The sequence below is a fragment of the Palaemon carinicauda genome, chromosome 16 (assembly GCF_036898095.1).
Source record: "Palaemon carinicauda isolate YSFRI2023 chromosome 16, ASM3689809v2, whole genome shotgun sequence".
In the NCBI taxonomy this organism is placed as follows: Eukaryota; Metazoa; Arthropoda; class Malacostraca; order Decapoda; family Palaemonidae; genus Palaemon; species Palaemon carinicauda.
The window spans coordinates 118,086,360-118,096,201 of NC_090740.1; the positions used below are offsets into that span (position 1 = coordinate 118,086,360).

At 37.0% G+C, this 9,842-nt stretch overlaps 1 pseudogene; it reads left to right on the top strand.

The window, feature by feature from the left end:
• The first annotated feature begins 229 nt into the window (after positions 1–229).
• The window catches only part of LOC137655828 (arylsulfatase B-like), a 26,694-nt pseudogene continuing 17,081 nt past the window's right edge, over positions 230–9,842 (top strand).

Here is a 9,842-nt window from a genome sequence, read left to right on the forward strand (position 1 = left end):
AAAGACAATACCTTAATAGATAAAAATTAATGGAGATATAAATAATACATTTCGTGGGTAACTTGAACGAGTGAATATTTCATTTCTTTTAGTCTGCACCGTATGCGATCAGTGACCCCATGGAACGTTATGCTTAGTAGGTGGATGGAAAGACGTTATCCCTGATGAGTGGCCCAGCACATCCTTCGGCCATGGTGGCCTAGAGTCCCTAGACTCCTGGACCTGGAGGAGGGTTACACGGGTTAGACACGGTAGTGGCGGTACTGGACCGGTCCGCCAGTGCTCAAGTAACCCGACAGTTGGTGTTCTTCTAGGTGATGTTGTGGAGCCAAGATTTTCGGTTCTTATTATCGGTATGAACGAAAACTTAAAACTCGTTCGGTGCAAAACTAATAATTGTGCATCACTCCTTGAAATACTGCTGAAATAGTGACGGAATCTGGGGGTACCAGGTATGTTGCAAAATTGATATTCTACGGACATTGCTAGTGAATATTGTTTTGATAGTGACTGTAGTGATACAATTAGGATAATTTCCTAATAGTATTAGTCATCATATATCGATACACATGGCGATTGCAATACAATACATGGTGCTTCAGTAGTTTTCAACCTAAATTTAGAAAAAAAAAAAAAAAAAAAACTACACCGAGGAAATTTCCTGTTACATGATGTATGTAAATCAATCATAGTAGCACCATAAGCAGTTAATTTCTTGATAATGTGATCTTACTTATAAAATTCAGTCATTACTATTTCGTGAGCTCATGGAAGAGAAGGGAGTAAGGGAACATTTACGTGAAATATTTAATAATAATAATATTATTATTATTATTATTATTATTATTATTATTATTATTATTATTAGCTAAGCTACAGCCCTAGTTGGAAAAGCAAAATGCTCTAAGCCCAAGAGCTTCAATAGGGAAAAATAGCCTAGTGAGGAAAGGAAATAAGGAAATAAACAATATGAGTAAAAATTAACAATAAAACAGTTCAAAAACAGTAACAACATCAAATCAGATATGTCATATATAAACTATAAAAAGACTGGATGAAGGAGACTGCCAAGTATAGAATTCCATACAATTCAGAGTATCGGGGTATGTACCGTACGGCTGGAGTACAGTCAAGGACCGTAAGTATTCCTACATTTAGAAGAATTATGAGTTTATGAATCCTGGTGGAATGAAAATATTAATCATGGCAAGTTTGGCACTCGTATTATTATCTCTCTCTCTCTCTCTCTCTCTCTCTCTTCTCTCTCTCTCCTCTCTCTCTCTCTCTCTCTCTCCCCTTGGATGCCAGAAAACCTTAAATTAATCATTCTCTCTCTCTCTCTCTCTCTCTCTCTCTCTCTCTCTCTCTCTCTCTCTCTCTCTCTTGGATGCAAGAAAACCTCAATTTATTCTCTCTCTCTCTCTCTCTCTCTCTCTCTCTCTCTCTCTCTCCTCTCTCTCTCTCTCTCTCTCTCTCTCTCTGATGCCAGAAAACCTCAAATCAATCAATCTCTCTCTCTCTCTCTCTCTCTCTCTCTCTCTCTCTCTCGGATGCCAGAAAACCTCAATTTATTCTCTCTCTCTCTCTCTCTTCTCTCTCTCTCTCTCTCTCTCTCTCTCTCTCTCTCTCTCTCGGATGCCAGAAAACCTCAATTTATTCTCTCTCTCTCTCTCTCTCTCTCTCTCTCTCTCTCTCTCTCTCTCTCTCTCTCTCTCACACACACACAAGATGTGTTAAATTTCCGCAACATTGCAGCCCTTCAGTCTAGAACCGGAGGTTAAGAGATCGGAAGACTGCGACACCAAGAGGTACACTAGCAGGAAAAAAATTCAAATGCGTCACACCCTGATAACAATAAATGTAGGAATAAGTGATAAGTGAATCGTATATTCTCTAGAATTTATGTACTTTCCAACTGCATCAGGTATTTCCTTTTTTTTATTGCGTCAATAGTTATTTTTACTGATACATATGATGATGATGACATAAAATTCAAGTATTGTATTTCTTTTTTTTATAATATATCATGTATTTATTTTTTATCATGTAGGATATTCTGTTTCTAGCTGAAGAGTAAATGTAGGGAGGGTGTCAGTGTATAATTCAAGAATTAGAATTTATTATATATGAAAGTGAATTCCATAAACAAGCATAGCATAAATCAGCTCCAAAAATTGTCTTTTTGAACTTGTTATTTAACATCACTGAGTAATAACAGAACTTTATAAGTAAAGGGGTCTAGTATCTAGATCTCATTAACAAGATATTAACTGCTTATGGTGCCATTATAACTGACTTGCCTAAATAAGAAAACAAAGCAACTTGCTTATTTCCTGAAATAGGATGCCTAATCAGCGAATTAGGCAGCTTGCAGCGTATTTCATGAAACAGGCAATGTAATGCCTATTTCGTGGATTAGGTACTCTGGTTGCCTAAATCATGATACTGGCAATTTAGAGGATTGAGCACAGAATATATATATATATATATATATATATATATATATATATATATATAATATATATATATATATATATATATATATATATATATATACACACACACACACACATATATATATATATATATATATATATATATATATATATATATATATATATATATATATATATATATATATATATATATATATATATATATATATATACAGTATATATTATATATATCATATATATATACTAAATATATATATATATATATATATATATATATTTATATATATATATATATATATATATATATGTGTGTGGTGTGTGTGTGTGTGTGTGTGTGTGTGTGTGGGTGTGGGTGTGCGTGTGTGTGTGTGTGTGAATTATATGTATTTAGATATGCAGTCTACGTTTATGTGCATATGCGAGTAATATCCATATTATACCAGTATTATGGTTTTCTTTTGATAGTTCATGTATTTGCTTAGTTTATTTTTGTAATATCACCCGTAAGCTTGTTTGTATTCTTGATGTATTTTCAGATTTTATTATTATCATTATTACTATTATTATTATTACTATTATTATTATTATTATTATTATCATTATTATTATTATTGCAGGTCAAACATTACCCCTTCGCTATGAAGAAGATTTTAGGAAAGCTGTTGATGGCTATCTTGTCAATGAATGCAGTTTGCTCACTTCAAGACAAAGCTAACAAGATAACGAAACCTCACATTATCCTCATGGTTGCAGATGACTTAGGTAACCTTATGTCTGTGTTTCTCTAATAAATCTTCCCATAGATAAACATAAATTCGCTTTTGCACTTAACGGAGAATAACCATTTCAATGAATGGGGGAATCTTTATTTTCATTTTTCATTAGATGTTTTACTTGTTTTTGTCTGAAATAGTTAAAAGGTAATTCTTATAATATAATTGTCGGATGCTCCGTTAGGTACTCTGTAGTATATGCTTGAAGCAGGGGGACGAGAAGGGTTCCGGTCGTATTTAGATTCGCTGCTGTGCAGCCACGACGAAGCCGATTTTGAATACATCAAGGGTCCTGAACGTACAGTCAAACAGGTAGCGTGCCATAAATGTGAACTGTCTCTTCCAGATACTCGCCTTCAGTATCTGACGAATTATCATGTTCTTGGAAAAGACGAAGGAGGTCCCACTGGCCCTAATCTCAATGGGAAGACCTGGGATAGGCGTCTACTGCTGTACCGTAGGTTCTCCTGATCGTCTCCCTTAGCCAAAACGAAATGGTCTTCCTCGACGCCGGCTTCTCCACCTTGCCGGAGGAGACGAACAGGCTCTTGATGGAAGTCCGTAGTCTTGCCATTTTAGTATGGTACTTCCTCAAGACTCGGACCGGGCACAGAAGAAGGTCCTTCCTAACGTCCAACTTTGGAATGGCGAGGACTGAAATCTCTTGTAACCTAGGATTTGCGACAAATAAATTTCCTGAAGTGGGTGTGTCTCAGGATATCTTCTCTGAAAAGAAGGACCTGAAGCTCTTTTATTGCCAATTCCAGTAGGTCCGGGAACCACTCTCTGTCCGTTCACCAGGGTGAGGTTCGCTCCTCTTGCTTCCCATAGCCTATTCAGGACTTGATGTAGCAGGGTGAAGGGGAGAATGGTTTAGTTGTCTATGCCGTCCCACAGGTGCTGGAGAATGTTCTCTATAACTGCTGCCCAGTCTGGCACTGGAGAACAGGACACGGGAACCTTTATGCTGGGCCTCATCATGAAAAGGTCCGGAGAGGGGAATACCACCCCCCCCCCCTCCCTGGCTTATCAAGGTGACTCACTACTTCTGGGTGCAGGGACCATTCTGTGCCTATGACCTAACCTCTCAGCTTAGGTCATCTGTCAACACATTACTTTTGCCTTGGATGAACCTCACTATCAGTGTCATCCCTCTGTCTGCAGCCCATCCTAGGATTTCCTCTGTTATACTGCACTATGCCCAGGACCTGAGTCCCCCTTGTTTCTTGATGCATGCCATCTCCTCGGCATTGGCGCATATAGGGACTACGGCCCTCTCTACTACTAGATCTTCCAGGAACTGGACCACCCAAAGTTCCAGTTTGTTGATGTAGAGAGAGTTCTTCTAGGACATCCAGGTTCCTGACCGGACTTCTTGAGCAGATGTGGCTCCATCCCTACTTAGAGGCATCCATGAAAAGGAGGAGCTCGGGAGAAGGATCCCTCAGTGAGACGCTCTTTAGTGTGTTGGACTGGTCCAATATCACAGAATAGCCTCCCTGGATGTCTGAGACGTTGGAAACTTGTTGGGTGAGCCTGATGACGAATGCTCCGACTTGGTCTTCAGGGTCCACTGAACTGGTTGGAGCTTGAGACTGCTCTGCAGCACCCGCCTCTTCAAGGACACCAGGTGCCTTGCTAGTCTCTGTCACGTAACCAGAGGTCTTGCAGAGCCCTTGCAGGAATGGTGCAGATACCTCATCTAGGCAATCGAACCTCTCCTTCTCTACAAAAGCCCTTGGTTTCACTGTGTAGATTTTCATTCATAAGTACACCTCTCTCATCAACAGGGACATCTGCAACTGGTTCTAATTGAAGCCAACCCTTAGTTCCTCACAGAACATAAGGAGCTTATTTCTTTGCTTTGCCAAGGCTTCCCTTGAGGAGAAAAAAAGAAACCAGCCCTCTAGGTACTTCTGGAGTCTGATCTCCTTCTTTGGAACCCACTGGAAGACTAGGGGAAAGACCCTGGTAAAGACCTGCTGTGCCGTAAACAACCAAAAGCAGAGGGTCTGGAACGGAGGAATTTTCTTCTTGCTGTGTGTACTGGGCTCTTGAAATAGGTCTCCTTCAGGTCCAGCAAAAGCATATAATCTCCTTTCTGATCGCTACCAGAACTGCCTGAGGCGTCTTGATCCCAAAGAACTCTTTGAGGGCGGAGAGGTCTATCACCGGTTTTCAGCCCCTAGTAGCCTTCTCCACCAGAAAGAGGAAACTGAAGAAACCCTGGGATTCTGCATCTACATTCTGCAAAGGCCCTTCTTTAGCTTCTCCTCCACTTCTGCTTCCAGGGCCCTCTTCCATAGCTGGTCCTTCGGTTGAAGGAAGGAGGTGTTCCATCATTTGATAAGGAGGGGGAAGGTGCCCTAGAAATGGGTATGATAGCATTCCTCAGGACTTGCCCTCTTTTCATATCTCCTCCTGGAGAAACGTCATTGGTGGGGCCTGCGAGTGACGGAAGATTTACTGTGGAAAGAGGAGGCAGCATAAGGACCCCTGAAAAGGACCGTGTTGCCGAGATCTACCTGCTCGTCAAGGGTTCCAACGACAAAGGGGCAGGGTGAGGCCAGAACGGCTGTCTAGGGCAAGGGCCTCTGATGTGGCTGCTTGAATGGTTGCCAGCTATGGTTCTGTTGAAAACCACATCTGCACTAGCCCTACAGGGTGTCAGTGACTAGGTCCTTCAGGAAGACAGTTTCCCCCACACAGTGGAGAGTTCATGAGATGTGCTTCCCTGTCAGGGATCTTCTTGGGCAGGCAAGAAAGGAGAGTGTCCCTCTGGTGAAGGACCTAGTTTTCCCACTTGGTGAGGGCCAACATCAAATGGAAGTTGACTACTTTGCGCCCAAAAGCAGCAACTCCCGATACTGCTTCCTCTCGAGATTAGTCTTGATGTAGGGCACGAGGAACAATGAGATGGCTCCCGTCCAGATGTCCACCCAGGACGCTACATGCAAGGCCGACTGAGCCAAGGCCTCCATAGAGAGTACATCCTGAAAGGAGAACGACAGCCCCCACATAACAGCTTGACCTCCATGGAACCGGGGACAGCTCCATAATGCTGTCCTCAACTAATAGATGGCCTGAAGAAACACCCTCCTGAGCATAGAATCATTCGTGGTGGACCTTCGTCGACAAAAAGAACTTGAAAAAGCTATAAGGTTAGAAGGGGTTCTAGGGCCCCGCAACCACTTCGCCCAGGTTTGCGATGACCCTGGAAACCAATCTCATGCGAGGACTGGTCAATGGACCACCCTGTTGACCGCAAAAGCAAACTTCCCGATGGTGGGGGAGGAAAACCGGGCCTACTAACTTGTCTGAGCTAAGCAAAGCACGACAGAGAAGAATAGTTTGGGGGTAAACAAAGCATAATGGGAAACAATAGTAGGAAGACAGAGGGAGATGCGACTTTTTTTCCTTAGAATGAAAGACTTATGACAGTATATTAACAACAAGATACATAATTTTCATCATAGTTCATGATTTCCCATTAGAGGGATCTTTACAACTTGGTTTATGTTCTCCATATTGCAGGTTGGAATGATGTGTCATGGCACAACAACGATGTGCTTACTCCCAATTTAAAACAGCTGGCTCTTGGAGGAGTCAGACTGAACAGGTCCTACGTCCAACCGATATGCACTCCTACAAGGTCAGCACTACTCACTGGAAGATATCCATTCACAATAGGAAGGCAGGTTAGTAGGGAATAATAGTAAATTGCCTTTTGAGGTTCCTTACAATATTAGTACTGGTGTCTCATGAGCTCTAATTATTTTTATTCACTGAATATATTTTAGTAGTAGCTATTTCTTTAAATGCAATTATTCTTAACCTGGCCTTACTAATATACTGAAAATAGCGATTAATACTTCATATAACCTTTACCATATATAGTATTTAGTTTATGGAAAAATGGTATTTTATTCAATTCTCTTTTTAAATCCAACTATACATTCTTATTAATAAAGGAAAATGCATCTATAAAAGCAAGAAAGGTAACAAGGAGTACTAAGGACCATCATATTCAGACTGGCTGGTTCTTTGCCCATTGCAAACCGCTTTAAGTAATTTCCTAATTTCCTTAGACTTTCTATGCCTACATTTCGTCTTGTATCTTTTTTTCAGGAGAGTACGCTTAGGCCTTCTGAACCAACTGGCTTGACTCTTAATGCAACGTTACTCCCCCAAGCACTAAAGGCTGCTGGTTACACCACTCACGCTGTTGGGAAGTAAGCCATTTCAAACTCTCCAATTTACTTGAAGTTGAAGATTATTTTTATATAGGTGAATAATTTGTGATTAATCCACAATAGGAAAGAAACCTATGACCATTTCTCATTAAAAAAATGTTATTTTAATTAATCTTAATATGATATGAAATTTAGATAGATTAATAAGATATTAATGAATATTTCTGTTTAGATGATATTTGTGATTGTCCAGGCTTTTCAAGTTGAATAAGCTTTGAAATTTCAATGATTTCACGATTAACAGAAATGATTAAAATCCACAGCTCATCAAAGTACATCAAGCCGGAAATTAATATCTTCAGTGTAATAAGCTCTGTAAATGTAGTAAATAATTATGAACTCACAGTGGTTGATATTAGAATATTAATCATTTCATCTTACTATCAACAGATGGCATCTGGGGTACTGTTCCTGGTCGTACACACCAACTTACAGGGATTTGATACGTTCTTCGGCTACTACAATGGTGCAGAGAATTACTTGACTCACATGAGAGGTAATCTAAATGACCCTCACTTCTATGGAGACTCAGATGAAGATATTAACCCTATCAACGTAAACGAAGCAGGTAACACTCTTAAGCCAAATGAATATTAATATATATATATATATATATATATATATATATATATATATATATATATATATATATATATTTTATATATATATATATATATATATATATATATATATATATATATATATATATATATATATTCAAATTTGTCTTTATGAAAGAGTTTCACAGGTGTATTCACTATGAAGTAATAAATTTTAACTTTTTTTCATGCCATTTTATTACAGTATATTATATTATGTAGTTTCATTTATATATATATATATATATATATATATATATATATATATATATATATATATATATATATACTATATATATATATATATATATATATATATATAATATATATATATATGTATATATATACACATACATATATATATATATACACATACATACATACATATATATATATATATATATATATATATATATTATATATATATATATATATATATATATATATATATATATAACTAGATTATATTTGATTATAATATACAACATATTGTATTACATTAGATTACACTTCATTATGTTATATTATATTGAATTAGATTATTATTTCTAAAAGGCTGAAAAATAAACTGACCTCTCTCATTTTCAGCTCACGTCCATGAATACTTGGACCTGAGGAAAGACACCATTCCAGATCCTGGAAATAATGGAACATATTCAACTGTAAGGAAATGTTTACTTGTATTCCAGCTTACTTAGCCCATGTTTATTTGCTAGCTTGTGTTTCCCATGTCAAATGACTGTTGACTTAAACTATTTATTATAAATCTCCTTTTATGCCATAAAATAGAACTTTGCAAACCATTGATGAAATTGAGATTTAATTTGTTGCAATGTTTTAGGCTACATTTCAGATGTTTATATTAAGTCACCTCTTCCAGTTCTAAGTCTCTTTTGTTTGCATCTCTTCAAGCAAGGAAACTTCAACTCCTCTTTCTTATCATATTATCAATATTGACTTTGCCATATTACATCATTTTTAATTCTAGTTTAAACTTTGATCAATTAAGTTACAGAATATATCAATTTGTTTTTATAGGACAATGTTTTCAAATTATTAAATACAAACCAGATATGATTGGTGCATCTTAAAATCAAATGTTACAGGAAATGTTTTTCTTTCGCTGTATTTTAGATTGCTTATCCTCTATGCATACTCAATATAGTAGCTAGTGTAATCTTTGATAAAATATTATCCTTATAAATTACCTTGAATAAAAATTTTCAAATCAAGATGCTGAATATCAATTCAATATAAAATATTCTATCCAAAAACACAGTTTTGTTCTATAAAGAAACTTTTACAATATGTCTGTATATGTAATTAAAATAACACAGAGTAGCTTGAAGATTACAAATTAGTTAGGATAAAAGACATTATTATATACTTTACTCATTCTTTCAGTTTATTTCTTATTTGGATCATTTATGTGATAAGTTTTCTCATTTAATTTAGGTTCTTAACTACTTCAATGGCTGTATCTATAACATATACATACGTTAATGAGCTAGAATATCTAATCTCTCATTGCATTTGGAAACGCTCTATAATAAGTGGGAAATATAATTCTAAGTGTTTATCACACTTCAATCAATTATTCAATGTTACTTCAAGTTTCCCTTATGAAAATATAATGCTATTCTCCTCTGTGCTCAATGATAACGTTCCCATATCATCTTTCTTTTCATAATTTTCTCGAAAATTTGCATCATGTTCTCAGTTGATTTTCTTCACCTTTTTTATATCTATAACGCCAAACGT